This window comes from Corvus moneduloides, chromosome 8, assembly GCF_009650955.1.
Source record: "Corvus moneduloides isolate bCorMon1 chromosome 8, bCorMon1.pri, whole genome shotgun sequence".
In the NCBI taxonomy this organism is placed as follows: domain Eukaryota; kingdom Metazoa; phylum Chordata; class Aves; order Passeriformes; family Corvidae; genus Corvus; species Corvus moneduloides.
Window position 1 is genome coordinate 20670656 of NC_045483.1, and position 17311 is coordinate 20687966.

At 39.2% G+C, this 17311-nt stretch overlaps 1 protein-coding gene across 6 annotated transcripts in view; it reads right to left on the minus strand.

The window, feature by feature from the left end:
- USP54 (ubiquitin specific peptidase 54) overlaps window positions 1–17311 on the minus strand; it is a 98739-nt gene that overhangs the window by 67874 nt on the left and 13554 nt on the right. The window contains exon 1 of one of the 6 annotated variants that reach the window (XM_032117094.1): window positions 8293–8382. The exons of the other annotated variants lie outside the window; for them this stretch is intronic. The gene's annotated coding sequence lies outside the window, so the exon portion shown is untranslated. Of the gene's footprint in view, window positions 1–8292; window positions 8383–17311 lie in introns of those variants that run through there. 6 annotated transcript variants of the gene reach the window in all.

The window sequence follows — 17311 nt, forward strand, 5'->3', positions numbered from 1 at the left end:
GTAGCATTACTACATGATTATTCCCAGACACTCTTACAGTACAGCTCCAGGACACGGGTGCCATCTGCATTCAGCATCAATTTGTTCTTCTAACATGGTCATGTTTAGAGCAGAGACAGGGAGACTTACTGTATATCCAAGACCAAAATAGCTTTAAAGAAAATTTTGGTTATGTTACAAAATAAAAAACCCCAAACCAATGCACACCATTGTCTTGCTGCCCCAGCACAATATAACTTTAACAGAATCAGACTGAAATATAATAATGCTTTGGAGCGTACAAGGAGTTGAAGATACTATCCCCACCGGGACCATTTACCTAATAGAAACAAACAATGCAAAAAGGAAGCATTTGGAATACAATTAAACTGGTTTGCCTTAAGAACAATTTAGTCTTGCAGGATAGAAGGGGCTAAGCCAAGTTTTAACTATGTCTTTCCATAATGATAGACTTTTGGAGAGACAAAAATAGAAGAACAAGAAAGGAAAAAATACAGCAAAGGCACAATACTCTAAGCAGTTTTACCTCGTGATGCTTCTACACAGCTTTTTAAAAAAGATTTAGTGTGTGCAAATTTCAAATAAAGTAATTTTCTAAAGTGCACTGACAGTGCCATAATTGTGAACAAAAAACAGTCCAATGTTCAGTAATCATGCTGGGCTCAAAACCTCCTCCACAGCTGTGTGTGGTTAAAACAGCATGTTAACTCCGTAGCACTCCTTCCTCAAACAGCTTGTATCAAGGAAGCAAATCACTTAAAAACACAATTTGCAACACCAACACAGACGTTTTCCAGGCAAAAGCAATATGTCAATCCTCATTTTTAGCATACAGAAAAAGTGACCAAGCCTTCCAGGTGTCTCACACTACTACTTGGATCTGCATGTTTACTCTCAAATACCTGTAAAATTTTACCAAGAGTTAGCAAGTCCATTTGTTCAAGTGGCATTATTTCCACAGCTCAATGACTCAAGGTTGGTATGTACCCTTGCAGAGAAAACACCGGTCTCTGTACTCCTTTAGTCCTCCTCCTTCCAAAGGACAAAGCATTTGCCTTTCCTCATCAGACACAAAATCCACAAACATCTCCCATGACTCCACTGACTTCCTTGCTGAGGTGATGCTGACCAACGCTCACAAAAGGGCAGGAGTATCTAAATCAGTAACATCAAGACTTTTGTAGTACTGATTTTTACAAATTCCAATTTGCTTCAGCCTCAGTTTCCATAATTTTAGAACTCTTTGTCAGCTTTTTGATAAAATGCTTCAGGTGACCACACACACTTGAGTAACTACTAGAAAAATGGATCAAATTGTGGACATTTTCAAACACCTGCTTTGACATCATTTTGCACAGTCCCTCAGCACATGGATAGCGGAGACTATCAGTTACCTGCCTAAACAATAACCAGTTCTTCAACACTTCAGTGCATGAAGAAAGCATGAAAATTATTTCTAAATGCTCTCTTGAAAGCAAGATCAGTTCTGCTTCCATCACACCTAAAATTAAAAGTTTTTAGAATCATACAGCAGCAGAGGACAAGTAAGTGTTTTTACTACTAAAGCAAATCCCTCTGCATTAGACAGAAAATTAGAGCTCACTCTGCGCTGATGAGGGTCAGACAGTTCAAACAGCAAGCAGGGCTCCATGCCTTGAACAGAAGCAGGGGGACAGGTCCCCAGCTGAAGAACAACAGCACTGCTGCACTCACAAAAGAGAGCTTTGCCAAACATACCAGCTAAGAATCTGACTCACTGCCACTAAACTAAGAAAGAATTCAGAGCAATTACCACATTTCTGCACAGAACAGGAAGGGGGGGGGGGGGGGGGGGAAGCATTTCAACTCTTCTAACATCTCATCTAAATTAGGACAGCACAGCAACCCTCAAACTGTTCTGGTCAAGTACTGCAGCCCCTAGGGCAACTGGGACAGCAATTATACAGCCATCCACATAGCTACCTCAGACAGAAATGAGGCAGGAAAACCAGGCAAACGAAAGCAAGAGACAAGCCCAAAATCTCTCTCTCTCTCTGCCTTCCTTGCTTTTCTGCTTTGGTTCAAACATCAGCAATTTGAAGCAAATGTATTTGCAAATAACCCCATCTATTAGAAGCATGCATGCCTACAGCATACCTTCATGGCTGTCAAGATAAAGAGATATTGTCAAGCAAATGACAGAAGCATAAGTCAAAAAAAATGAAGAAACAAAGTATAGATGACAGAGCTGAAACAACCATTCTCTTAAGATTGAAAACAGTTCTTTTCCCAATGTCTGCAGAGTCATATGATTTTGGCTTCCTTCTGCTGTTGCAGATCTTTTAGCTTCCTACCTAGCAAAGGCTGTGCTAGCCCTTCCTTTCACCTTCGTGTAATTTTCCACCACAGCACTCCCACTCACAGAGCTGTAAATGTCAGCACACTTAGCACAGTTTAAATACTGTAAGTTTGTCTACATGGAGAAGTTCGTCAGGAATAAATGCTACATGGTAAAGATGGAGTTTCTGGACTGCCAACAAAGAAGCTGGTTGCAGAAAGTTCCTGCTCGCCTTTCACAGATCAGTTCTTACTGTTCTCATCTGATGCTCTGTTCTGCAGGTGGCAGCGAGTGTAGGACCACGTTACAAACTGCCTCATAAAAATAATCTGGGTTAAAAATAACTAGAAAATAAAAGTATGAATTTATAATTTCAGTTATTCGAATACAGAGCAGTCCTGCAATAAGCACTTGTAACTAGCATAACACAGACCAGCAAGCTACAGTGGGGTACAGGAGCAGAGAAACAGTAGTTACAGCAGCTTCTTTATGAGCTTTGCCAACAAAGTCAAGACACCATGTAGATGTACTAGTACATGCACTCATTTCTAGCACAGGTAACTTACAACATGTTTTATGATACAGCTGTGCCAATCTGACAGCTGCTACCAGGGTGGATCTGTTCACCATCATGTGCCCCTTCCGCTCCCCTTATGCTAACACAGGTAAGTTTGCAAAATGACGCATAATAGGGTGGCAAGTTGGCAAAAAACAACTCTACCAATGGAAATTTTATTTTTTCATTAACTTTCTCACTCAAATGCAGAAAAGCAGGCCTGGTCACTTCTTGACAGTGGCCTGAAGTTAGATCCTCTCACGCAGATAACAACGCTGCCCCTCCATCTGCAGTCAGATGGCTGTGCAGCAATCGGGAACACAGACCGAAAGTGCAGTTTCATTTAACTGAGGAAAACAGCAGACTGTGTCAGTCTGTTTACTTTCCCTAGCCTCATGCTTCCACTGCTTCCAAGCACTGCACTGAGCTGTGAGCCACTTGCAGGAGCCACTTCAGCCAAGAGCTGAACAAGGAGAGAGCAGGAGCACCCAGTCAAGACCCAGCCAACTGCCCTGTCCTGTCCTTAAGCAGCCACAGATAAACTGCACTCCAACAAAGATGAGTTCAAAACAACTGATGCAAATTAAACCTCCTGGTTAGTCTTTTCTAGCTTCTTTCTCTTAAGTAAGTACATTCTTCTAGAACACTAGTTTTTAACTTGGAGAATGCATCCCCCGGACTTTTAAGAAGTCTGAAAACAGGTGTTTGCCCTCTTCATTGAAAACCTTTGAGGTCAAAAAGTTAATTCTGTGGATAGAAAGCAGTGACCATCAATAACTTCTTTTTTAGGGTCTGAGGAGGGTGAAGAAGATGGGTTAAGAAAGAGAAGCTCCCACATCAGCAGTGCAATTTTCAAGAGGATAGAAAAAAAGACAATTTAAAAAAAAAATCTAGTAACAGTCTAACAAACTTTAGGGCAACGTGTTCAAACATGCTGGGCAAATACATATGCTGTACTCAGCTGACCTTTTCCACATGGCAAGACAACTGTTTAAATGAAGTCTGGGGAGTAGGGAGGCACAGTGAAATCTTGATTTTCCTTCATCAACATAGTCTTAGAATCAAATGGACCCATATAAAAAAAACCTAATAAAAATCCATTCTGTTTTCTCTTACCGTCCAAGTTACTTTTTTATTAAAGCAGGCAATCCAGAGCTATTCAAGTAGCTTGTAAATTACAAGATGAGCAAAAATCTTTTTTTGCCTTTTCTCATATAAAAGAATAACCAAACCAAGCATAGTGCTGTTTTGGTAGCTACCAAAAGAGAATCAGAAACGCATTTCAAGACTACTCAGACATTGACTAACATGACGTCAGAGTTTTTACGCCTCCACTTTCCTTCAGCCTCCCAATGCTCATTCTCATCCTTGTGCAACCCTTCAACATGGCAACACAACAACCTGGTCAGGGTAAACAGCCGCCAGGTGGAAAGACAGGCCAGGGTAGTTTCAAGTCAGATCTGTTCCTCAGTATTCCCTCCATAGCCCCCACAAGCATTTTTTGTGTGGAGTGACTTAGGGTGCTAGTACTGGTTAAATTAGTTTAGACTACATCTGTTTGAACAAAATGTAAAACAAGCTTTTTAAAAACAAGCTTAGGAGCGACGAAGTGGAAAGCATTCCTTCATAGGTAAAGTCCAGTCCTCACTATCAAGAGTACTATTGTCATAATTCCATTCCAAACCTTATATTTGACAAACAAATCTGGCTCATTTATAACTTTAAGAGTAAGAAGTTGGTATGTACACTCAATATTTTCCACTTAATTGATAAAAGCTGTCTTAGTTCTTATGTACATGTGCTATGAGGCAGCATGCTCCTCATTGAAACCAGTCTTTCTTTTGGCAGATGATACAAAAAACCAAAAAAAAAAATACTGTGAGAAAAAACAAAGTGTTAATAAGCACATTACTATGAACATATCCTGCTAGCAATTTGACTTTCTACATCTAGGAACTCTAAAGAGTGATTCAGACTAGTTTTACCTGTAGCACTGGGAAGTCTGGGAGACTACAAAAGCCAGGGTTTAAAAGTTACCAAAGACAAGCAAGAATGAAAATACCACAGATGTAACACCACAAATAACTGCACTTCTTGTTCCTACTCCCTCCTAAAGCCACCACAAAAACAAGAAAAGCAATTCTATTGCATATTTACTCCCAGTGACTGCCAAACACAGTGCACTGCATTTAATCCATCCTGCTTTTTGTAACTTCCACCTCAGTAAGTGGACCAAAGCCAAAAGAATGTTTTATAAATATCCTATCAAAAAGAGATGGCAAAAGGTCTTCTTGACTACAAGACACCAGGTTATAGATGCCTGTTAATCAAACAAAGCACTAAACTAAATTTCTTGGTCAAAGCATGAGCACATTCTTTGAATGACTGTGATGCCATGCTGGGTCCAAAGCCAAAGACAAGTCTCCCATCATCTCTGCAGATGGGAAAGACACAAACACACACACACAGAGTTTCATGCCTTAAGAGGTATGGTACAAAATCACTTTCCTGTAGAAAAAGGAATTTCCTGTGGTTTAAATATGGTCTCAGGATATTTGGAAATTAATTTATAGTTCAACTAAGTTAGGAATCAAAAAACAACTTTTCCTACATAAAGCACACATATGGCACAGAACCAGCATAACTGGAGTGATAAATCTGTATCCACTCTTCCTACAGTCATCAAGAACTTACATAATTTTGTGACCCTAAATTACAGCACACAACCTGTAAACCTTGAATCTTAGCAATTCTGTGGTCCTTGACAAAAGGCTTGCAAGAAGCCTTGAGAAAGAAAATTATGCAAGTTTGTTTCATCTGCCTGCATCAAATAAAACCAATGCTTTTCAGCCTCTTATCTGATATAAAAAAGGAGAGGACAGGTTGAAGGTGTAAGATTCACTTTGGAAACTAACTTGCATCATTGTGAAACCCAAATGAAAGTAAGCTTGGCTGCATTACTTTACTTTTGTATCACTTAATTTAAAAGAAAAAACAAGATCACTAAGCCATAGAGAAAGTAATGAGACTCCTGAAATTTTCCCTTACACAGCTTCACATCCTGCATTAATTATTTTCTGTTCTGTCTTATTTTTGTCCTATGACTGCACCTTGGCAGACTGACATGCAGCCAGGATGCACATATAGCATAGAACTCCCAAGAGCATTTAAATCCATGCCACAATACCAAAGAGCTGAAAACAAAAGTCAGTGCCACACATGATTCTGGGAATCATCCCAATCACTATGGGGGAATTAGTTATTTTAAAACAAATTTTTATTTGCAATTCATAAAACTAAGTCCTCTATGAAAATCTGCCATTAGAAAGGAAGAGTAACAGCAATTCTTAAGTCAGCTTTCTTTTCACCTTGAAAAATTTCCTAATAATTTCATTAGAACAGCCATTATTTCTCAAAACTTCACACACCTACAAAAGCTGTTGGAGATGCTTACAATTCAGTGACTTTTTCAACAGTACACACAATCACATGTTATGATGGGTATTTTTTATTTCACAGCCATGGCAATTAAACTGGCTTAAGATGCTAAAATATCAACAAGGAGGGTAAGAAATAGCTGATGACTCCCAGAGGAAACAGTAAGCCACTTGCCAAAAATTTATGGAAAGTCACATCTGTCACAGTAATAGGTGCTGTAATGAAAAAATATACTTAAAAGTTAAAGGGATTTTCAGGTAGAAAAGTAATTTACCAGATTTCACCCTGTGGACTAATCCTACTATGCCCTGGATTACCAATCTGCTCACCTTAGCCTGGTGTCCTAACACTGGAACATCCCATTGGACTACAAACCTGCTTCTGACAGAACACCCATGCTCTCTGCATAAATATGGGAGTAAAAAAATGGAAAAAGAGTAGTAACTAAACACTAGCATAATGTGACATGCACTCTGTTTCTCTCCCTGAGGCATGAGGCACACACAAAGAACAAGTACACATTAGTACACCTGAAGACTCCAGTGGTCTTAAAGCATGCTAGATTAACATGCTTCATCCCATTAAAAAGTCCACTGCCAATATGTCAACTGGGATGATGCATTTTCCAGGACAAAGGCCATTGGGGCTGATCTATCTATGCAGGATGCCCACTACAAAGAGCAATATAGAATACCAAGCAGTATATGAACATCAGCAGCTAAATTTAGAAAGCAAGACCATCATCTACTGCATACTGATTAGACTGAAATGCTATCAAGGCAATAGAAAAAAAGAAACCTGCAGAATAATGGATTCAGACGTATGCATTCAAACCCAAAATAGGACATCTCTTAACATATACATACATACAAGTATTTTTTTTTTTTTTATTTAAACAAAGACTTACTCCAGAACCCTGCTCTGCAGATTAGAACAGACTAAATCTACTTTGGAATCTAAAGCAAAAAGTTAGATGTGGTAGAGATGGGCATCTCCAAATCAGGGCTTCAAAGGGAAGTCTTAGCCTACATTTTTAGCATAAGAATGCCAAAGTGACTTTTCTCTAGTCTGAAGAATCAAAGCTGCTAAAGCCATGTTTTACTTGGTCACATCCTTCTGCTACCCAGAAAATTAGAGGCCCTCCCACCAACCTTATCTTCACATGATGATTCCCCTGAGCAGGGAATTTTTTTCATTATTTCTGCCAATTTTGACTTACCCGGTGAAAAGTGAACATATTAGCCAGAAATTAGAACCGCAAATACAGAATTTATCATGAAGATATATTATACAGATTTATTTATCATGAAGATTAAATGACTGTTCAAAGAAAGGTTTCAATGTCTCCCCTCACCCTAAAAAGAAAAAAAAATCCCAACCAACCAACAAAAAATACGAAACCAAAAGCCCCAACCAAAGCCACAAGCAACCCTCTGCCTTTCTTCATCAGAACCATCAAACACAATTCCTGTGCATAAAAATCTTTAGGCAGTGTAAATTCCACATGGGCTTACACATTCCCACCTAACTGGCAAAATGTGTAGTCTCTTTTCCATACAGGTGGCATATAATCTTCCATTGGCAAGGGAGGAAGAGCAACTCTAAGACATCTGATATCCCCTCTCTACTCCAAACCTAAGCGTTTGGAATTGCCTTATTTACCCAAGTACGAAGAGTTAAATTTCGCGGAGCACTTTCTATCAAGGTCAGTAGGTACACAGCACCATTCATCACCACGGAAAACACAATCAACTAAGGCAGTATCTGGTGCTCACTTACTATCTAAGCAACAGTTTAAACAAGTAAATACAAATGAAACATACAACATGATGAATGGCTGTACAAAAAAAAAAGCTAACAATTAAGTTTACAAATAATTAAACACCCCGCACACAGCCCATTTTTCCCGTCTAGCCTGCTGAAGGAGAAAACCCTTCACGTGCTTATACGGCAGGCTGCCCCACACCAAACAAGCCGACACCTGCTGCAGCGGCCCCGCATTGAGACGCCTTCCCGCCGTGTCCGGGCTCCCGGCGCTCCCGGCTCCAGCCGCCCCCGGCCCGCGCGGCCCCGCGCGCTCTCCGCCGCCCCGCGCACGTGCGCAGCCGCCGCCGCCCCGTCCCGCGGCGCGGGCAGCGCGAGCGGGAGCCGCGGCCCCGCCCCCATGACGTCACCGCTCCGGCCGCGCACCTGATCCCGGCAGGTCGCGCCTTAAAGGGGCCGCTGCGGCCGCAGCCCCCGCGGGGAAGGGCGGCAGCGGCGACGGCCGCGCTCGGGTAACACCCACCTTCGCCCGCAGGGCACGCTGTGCCGCCCGACGCCTCGCAGTGCCTCTCCGCCACCTCTTGGCACTGCCAAGAGACCCTTCAGCCGCGCCCTGCCCTCGGACGCCTGCAGCCCTCCTCCCCGGAAAGAGCTATCCCAGGGTGCCGATTATGTAAATAATTTGGGCAAGCAAACCACTCACCTGGTGGATTTTAGCAACACACTTCAAATCCTTTCCCCTTCTTTCCACAGCTCTTTTTAAGAGGCGGCCGTGGCGTGGCCATAGTAGGATGTGCCTCTCTGACACACCTCTCATCCACGAATCCAAACAGCTGTCGTTTTTAAGCACTTGAAGGCCACAACTTTCCTCTTTTACTCCAAAACCGCAATGCCAGTCTGCCCATCGGTAAAGGACAGCTTGACCATTCTCAGCATCATGTTCAGAACCAGATACAGAACAAGAACTGTTGTATTTCTGCCAGAGGAAACCAACCAATGTAACATGGCAAAAAACTGGTAACCACGTAGTTTGTATCATCAACAAACAAAACACACTCAAAATGCAATTGGGACAAATCAAACTTACCACTATCCTCTTTCCCAATCAAAATCAATTGTCCTCTTACCCTGCTCAGTGATCCTCTCTACTAAGGAAATGTGCTGCAGGACAAGAGACCTTTAAATCAGTATCTGCATCACTTCAACTCAAGACAGGCAAATAACATGAAACGGGGAAGAGAGCATAATGAAATGGAAGATACAAATACTAAAAGTTCCTATTCAAAAAGCAAATTTGAACAGAAACATGGCAGTTTCTATACTGTCATCCTTCCTATTTCTATCTAGCCACATCTATCTATTTATATCCTATTTATATCTAATCCATACAAAAAAATACTATTCTTACATAGCCAGACATGAAAACACATCACCCTCACCTAAACCTCGAGGAGGTTGCTGGGAATTCTCAAGGTGCAGGCACTTTTTAAATTTTCTTACTACTGTTACCAGTCATCAGTCTAGATAGACTACCAGGATTAATCGTCAAGTCCTCCAACTTTCAGGGCAACTTCATGCAAATGAATTCATCTGTCTGCTCCAATTCCTCATCTGTAAAATGGACAAATGATACTTACTATCCTAATTCTCATGCATGCTTGCACAGATAGTTCTTATTTTTAGATATCAAAGATGAAGTAATAATAGAGCACGGCGTCACTCACTGTTCAACTAGTATCATAAAGCTTTTATTTAACCTTCTACAGCTATTTCCAAATAATTATTTGATTCTGCAGAAGTTCCCTTTTTCTTTGTTTCTATGCATGGGTTCCACCATCAATTATACCAGCACTCATTTAAAACAGTGTTGGCCATTGGAAGTGCAGCATTCAGAAAAGAGGAGAAACAGAATTCTGCTGTGCATATGGGAACGGGCTGAATTGTACTTTAACACGATATATTATAACCTCATACATAAGCTTTTGCTTCTAGCTTTGTTAATAAGGGAGATACCATAAATATACATGTAATCAGATACTTCAATTCCATTCAATTCTCATTTTCCTTATAGAGATTATTGCTTCCCCCCCCGTGACATTTGTAGGCACCCAGATGTCCAAAAACATTTTCTTCATGTTTAGACCCCCTTTTTCCCCCCTCATTTTCCTGAGTACTTATAAAATCCGTGTTTCTGCTTTAGTGAGCTTAGTTGCCTAAGATTACCACACTAAGTAATCCAGACTATTTTTCAGAAAATGATGAATGTGATATGGCATGTTTTTTAAAATAGAATTTCACTTTCATACTAATCTCAGATTGCATGTGGACAGAAGTTACACAATCTTATTTTATTTAGGTACTTTAAAGAAAAAGTAAATGCTTAACGCTTCTACAGCTAAGGCATCTCATCCCCTCAGCTTCCTAGGCTATTATTTAAACATGAAAATTTTTTGCTTTTTTATCTTTCATTCTAAGCTGAGAAAGTGTGTGGAACAATCAAAACAGTCGTATCTACACTATAATTTAAAAACCCCACTTACTGTCAAAAGCTAGGTTGCCATTTCATTAGTGCTAGTTTCAATTCAGCACCTCATTTGCTAAAATTTTAATGGCAAACACGTAGTGGGATTTTATTTTAAAGTATATTCAGAACAGACCATCTTAATTATTGATAACAAAAAATGTGGAATTTAAATACACTCAAATACACTTTTCCCTAAATAGAAGTAATTTTAATCAGTTTAAAATGTCACATTAAAAAATTAATCCCTCTTTTGATTGTTATCTATCCTGTTGGTGCCCTTTTGATCATTGAGCTCCCACCCCTAGAGAGACGTCTGTGCAACTTCAATTGGAGCCTGGAAGTCAGTTCTTCACAGCTGACAGATTGACTATTGTCTGTAGCATGTTTGCAGTGCTGTTGCTTATCCAGACTATTGTGTTGCCTTCCTGTTGCCTTCCCCTAGAACTATTAAATTAAACCAACATATTTACACATATTACCATCCAACACAGCTATCCCACTAACAGTGTTGAATAAGCAAGACTTAGTTAAGTGAAATTACAGCTCAGTTCTGTCTTGGACAGTGAAATCACGACAATGATTATGTATGGAACACTGGATTTTTATCCATGTTTCCGTAGCCTATATAAATTCAGTGTACTTTTACCCCTCTAAATAAATTGATGTCGCTTAGGAGCACTTAGCTACTAAGTTTCTACTGTAACATTAACTTCATTTACTTCTATTGCAACAAGATAATTCAAACTCCACTTTACAGTGAAAGTGGCTGCATCCATCTCACTAAATTTCAACTTTGGATTGTAATTCTTCTAACACTGTCTTCATAACACCACACTTTATGCTTATAAATAAAGCTTCTATTATGCTTTTTAATGTAATTCTACAAAGAGAAAGACAAATACTAGGTACTATGACATCCAATAGCCTAATCCAGCATTCCACAATGAGCAGCATCCTTCCTTTACCAAATAAAGCAAAGCAAAAGTAATTTTTGTTGGTCCAAAGTTAATTATCTTCATTAAGTCAAGCATAGAAAGTACAACATGATGCAGCATAAACAGTAAGAAAGACAGGTTTGTGCTTCCTCAGTAGATTTGCAAGTGCAGCTAAACAAGGAATTCCAGTTCCAGAAACCTAAATTATTCAAGGCATGTACATTCCAGGTCTAAGAAAACATAAAGCCATGAGTTTTCTGATCTACCTATGGCTTTCAAAAACAATAGGTAAGATACAACATTAAATTATCCATTGATGAGCAGCTGTCTGCTGCTGTTAGTTTCATTCCAACCATGCAAGGAAAAGCAGCTCTAGTGTCCCAACCTCAGGCGCTGGCATGAGCTCAGCTCTCAGCATCACAGCACTCCCAAACCCCAGGCCTTCTTAAGTACATCATTTGAATCACACCAAATGCTGGTTTGGCCTCCTACACCCAGTACTTAGAGCTGGTTGATGAGGCTGCAACATCTTGCAACTTCTATACTATGGCATATCTTTATTACACATTCCTCCTACATAGCAGTCTTACCCTCCAGTTCCAGTGGCAGATGCTATTGGCATTCTCTCTGAGACTTAGTATTGGGGCATATACTTCAGAGATTATTTTATCACTGAGTACTCTCGGACAATAACTGTCTTACTTTGCATTCCACTACAGTAAGGGTCCTCCTATTTATTCCTAGTATCTGTATCACCTACTAGATTCAAATGTAGCTAACTCTACATTTTCTACTTTTAAAGCAAGAGTTTCTGACTCTGGTGGTTAAAAATAGTACCATTTAAATATGACCAGAGCTTGAAAAGGCAACCTGTGAGTTTTCCACCAGATTTGTCTGGAAATTTGAAAGCTAATGATCAACATTTAAATAATCCATGTCAACAGTAACTTTTCTTGCAGATAATATGAACACAAACATCCATCTAGGAAAGCAAGGTACACGATGCAGGAAAAATAATAGAATCTACAGCATTTAGCCCAAATTCATTATGGGATGAAGAAGCAATAGTAGTAGCAGAGGAGAGAGAGAGGAGTTCAAATGATCCCCTCACAACCAAAACAAATCTTTTCAAGTCACCCTGATCCCTTCTGTAATATGCAAAAACCTCCACCTCTTAACAGCTCCAGAGTGTCTCCCTGCAGGATGCTGGACCCCTAATGCTTCCATATCAGACATCTGCCCTGTGTTTAAAGACTGCCCAGGGGAGAAAGGAAGGGAAATATTAGGCAAAAACGTAAATTGAAAGCAGCTCTTAATAAGTTATTAGAAAGAAGGAATACTGAAATGATGGAATTTCCATCACATTTACTTAAACAAAAAGCTCCCATTAAAAAGTGCTTGGAGCTGTGACAAATCCCATTCTCAGGCGCAAAATTCAGGTTTGGCTTGCTACACTGTACACAGGCTGTTGGCTTTGACTCATAAAATCTCTCTGAGCAAACAGAAACTAAAATTGCTAAGTAAGGTAATTTCCAACTGCAATGACTAAAGACAGGTATTTTAAGGTATAACAAGAGACTCGAAGTATACTAACAAAATACTAACTAACTAAAATAGAGACTCAAAGTATACTAACAACATATGTTACACCCTCAGGTAACTGAAGCTTTCACTCATTTCTCAGTGGAGAAATAGACAATGGAAACTGGGAAAGATTTTATAAACAAAACAATTACCAACAGTACACTCCTTGTTTTCATATGCTAATAATATGTCCAGTACCCAGAACGCTGAGAAACAACCGAAATCATTATGAAAAAGAGAAAGAAATAAAAGTTAACTACTGACAGGCTTGTGAAGGGCCTCTGAAAAGGAAAAAAGAGCTGCAAATCTTGTGTTGGTACAACTCTTACTTGCATAGTGAGATACCAGCAAAAAACAAGATGAAGGCTACTGAGTTAGAGGATGTTAGAACTCAAAGGACTGGCAATAATGGAGACTTGTTTGCGTTACAATTTTGTCAAGTGGATATTGTCTCAGGGTAAATTGTCTCCATGTACAGTGTTCATTTTTCACTCAGTAACATTCCGAAAAGTCGGTATGTACTGTTCATCAATCTTAATGAAGTTGTTCAAAAAACAGTTAAATAAAATTCTTTAGGAGAAAGAACAGTCAGTTATCTCAGAAACTGGTCCTTTGTTCATGACCTGAGACCTAATCTAAGTTATTTGCAACATTTTAAGATCACTCATCTTTCCCTTTCTCTCATGGATGGGCTTTATACCAAACAACTTCCTACCTTCTGAAACTGCCTACTACATACACACAAAATTATGCCGTCTAGTTCTCTTTTTGGCACTTGCACACTTACTCCTCTCCTCAGTTCAAATTAGTTCAGTCTTTCCAATTAGGCCTCATTTTCTAGACCTCAAATTATTTGATTACTCTTCTCCCAGCATCTGTTCAGGTGAGCTCTATTTCCTTAGGGCATTTGCCCTAGTGAGATGCAACACTTCAACAGAGGACTTACTCGTGGATAAAGAAAAAAAAAAAAGAAAGATTGTTCTGTATCTTTTTATCCCTCCTGATGTAACATTTGCCCTTTTACATCAGGAATTCTGGAGAATTATCATCTAATTACTTGCTCCCTACAGTCTAATTGTGTATTCATGATTTCTGTTAAGCGCAGAACTTCAATCTGTCGCTATTTATCTCCTAAGATTTTCTTAATTTTCTCAAAATAATTTTGTGCTCATAAACTTGTGTGCTACGTATATATATTCCCTCCAAGTTCTAGGGGCATTTTTAGTGAATCAATTTTGTAAGCACACTCTCTATTCTATCATCAAGGTCATTAACAAGAAGATTGAAGTGAAGCAGAATGAGCACAGACCCAACAGACCGTGGCAGATCCACATTCAATACAACCATTTCATTTTGACAGACAATCATTAGTAACCACCTACTAGGCACAGTCATCCACCAAGTCTTGCTCCTACTCTACAAGTTTCTTTCAGGTCACATTTCTTCCCTTGTTTGCAATATTATAGCAAGAAACACTGCCAAAGAACTCACTAACATGAAAAATGCTAACAGTCACACCTTTCTTGTCAATTCACTGGCCTTATTGTCATGTTACAGAAGAAAATTAAACTGGCACGATTATTTACTCTTCCTAAATTCATCGTGCTTGTGCCACATGTTCCTGTTGTCTCCCTGAGGCTTACACTTTCTACAAGAATTTGTTCAAAATGTGGAAGATAGGAGACAGGAAATTATAGACCTTTCCTCTCTTTACCCCACCCTCTTTATATTTTCACGTTTTCCAGCATCTCAAAAGGTAGCTAGTTGTACTGAGATAGCTTCCATCACGTTTTTTTCCTTAACCACTCAAAGAATGCATGTCATCAGGAGCCAACCTAATAAGTAACCTACCCAAGCAGATTTTGCATACTAAAAAGTATGCTTTTTATTTCCTCCTTGTGCAAACTGCTGCTCATTTATACTCCTGCTGATATTTTGAGGATATTTTCATAGTTCTTACTTCTAGTCCATCTTACAAAACTGTGCTGCCTGTCAAAACCCCCCCATTACAGAGCAGTGGATAGATGGCTGCTAGAAGGACCCTGCGGTGAGCGCAGTTCAGCGGGCAGCGGTGCTCCAGGGCTACCCCGGGCTGTGCAGCCCTGTGGAAAGGTCAGGACAAGGCCCCGCCAGAAGGAAGGTGTACTTCCCACTGGGGTGGCCATCTCTAGTGCAATACCAACACAGGAGAGCTGCACTAAGACAGGAACAGAAACAGAGTTCTGCAATCCAGGCTTCACGATCACACCAGCGAGGGGAGACCAATTACCAAATCGTTTGCAGCATATTAGCGTCGCTTCTGTGTCAATTATGAAATCTGTCTCTACACCCAGCCGAGCAAATGGAGCTGGACTGGATGGGACACACACACACACAACTTTGTTCACAGAATTCATGCACATACACTGAACAAGGCGCTGCAGATAAAAACCAGGATTAAGCCTGACACAAATGGTCCTGCAGATACTCTGGCTCTCACAACGTATTTCCTCTGATAGCATAGCACACAAACCCAGCAACCCTTCTGTACATTCCTACATTGCTGTACAATTACTTTTAAAATGTTAGTCACTTGCTGTCCTTGCCCAAAATTAAAAAGCATAATAATACTCTTCTTATAGTACATGTGTATGTGGCAGTTTAAGATGTAAATGTTTGATTACATTATTTTAAAATAGCAACAAAGAACAGGAAGAAAAAGTTTAAAAGACATGAGTTAAAGATAACTAATACCTAAGTTTTCTTAAGTGTATTGTAGGTTAGTCATCATGCACCCAAATAGTTTATTTCCTTTTCACAAGAATTATACAATGATTACATAAAACTGAAAAACTGTTCATTATCTTTCGTGTACACTGTAGCCCTCTAGCCCTTCCCTTTATTGAAGTTTAATCTTCCCAAAAATATCAGAGACCAAAAGAAGTAAGATACAGTAATACAACTGTAATAAATAAAAATAGTTAGGATGCAAAAATATCTTCCAAATTAATTAGTTCCTCTAAGATTATCCAAAATTCATCTGACACATTGTACAATTTTATGACAATACTTTATAAAAAAGCAGAGCAAAATCTAAAAAGTTTAACACTAGAAGAAAAAGAATAAAAATACTATTTGTATTTAGATTAATAGATTAATGTAGTAAATGAATACCTAGCTTTTGGGGAGTATCTGACTTTATTTAATTAAAAGTGAAAATACTAATGTTTTTGAAGAAAAAAAAAAAGAAGAAAAAGTACCATTGCCAACATGCCTACTTTATCCCTCTCAGAAGGAAAAGGCTAAAACACTGATTTATCATCACTTAACAAGATACTGACCACCAGCTGAACTGCATTAACTGACTTATGCATTTCTAGTCCAATTACCCTGAGAAGCAAAACAAGTTAGTATAAACCACTAGTGAATTAACTACATGTACTCAGGGAAATCTCAGACAATATAACAAAAGAAAATTTACACTGAAACTGGTCAATCACTAATTTACACCTTAGCACATTTTTCCTGATGAGATAAAGTAATTTACAAGGACAAATATTCAGGCTTCAACTGGTGGGATTTCGGGGGGAGATTTTGTTTGTTTGCTTATTTGCTTTTTGCTATAGGCACACTAAAGGATTAACGTTTGGAAGGTAGTAAAAATGTTACAAATTATATTAATCTTGAACACATATTAATCACTAATCACAACTGAATCACTAATTAGATAGCATTTTACTGGCCGATTTTAAGTGGGCTGGCATTCAGTATTTTTTGGAACAGATATTAAATAGTAACGGTTTGATTCTTCTTTTATATTAAGTAGATTGATTACTAGTTCCCATAACAATCATTTCAACTTAGAGCTCAAGAACTTAATGTGTTTAGGAAAATTTGCATGATAAGACTTTGTACTGCTGTCTCATATATGTGATAGCTACTGATAGAAAAAAATCACACTGATGCAGGCTCCTAATAATACCTTTAAACTGGAAAGAAGAACTCTCTCCTATTTAGTTCACTGCCTGCTACGTGATAGCATGAGAATACAACATGTCTGCTCTATTCGCAACCACACTGGAATTCAATATAAACATGTATTTAGTTTAATAATTCTCAAACATAATTTGAACAGTTAGTACAGTCTGTATTCACAATGCTTGTTTATGCTTAGTTTTGGTTGCAAGCTCAGTTGCATCTTGTCTGTATGGTCA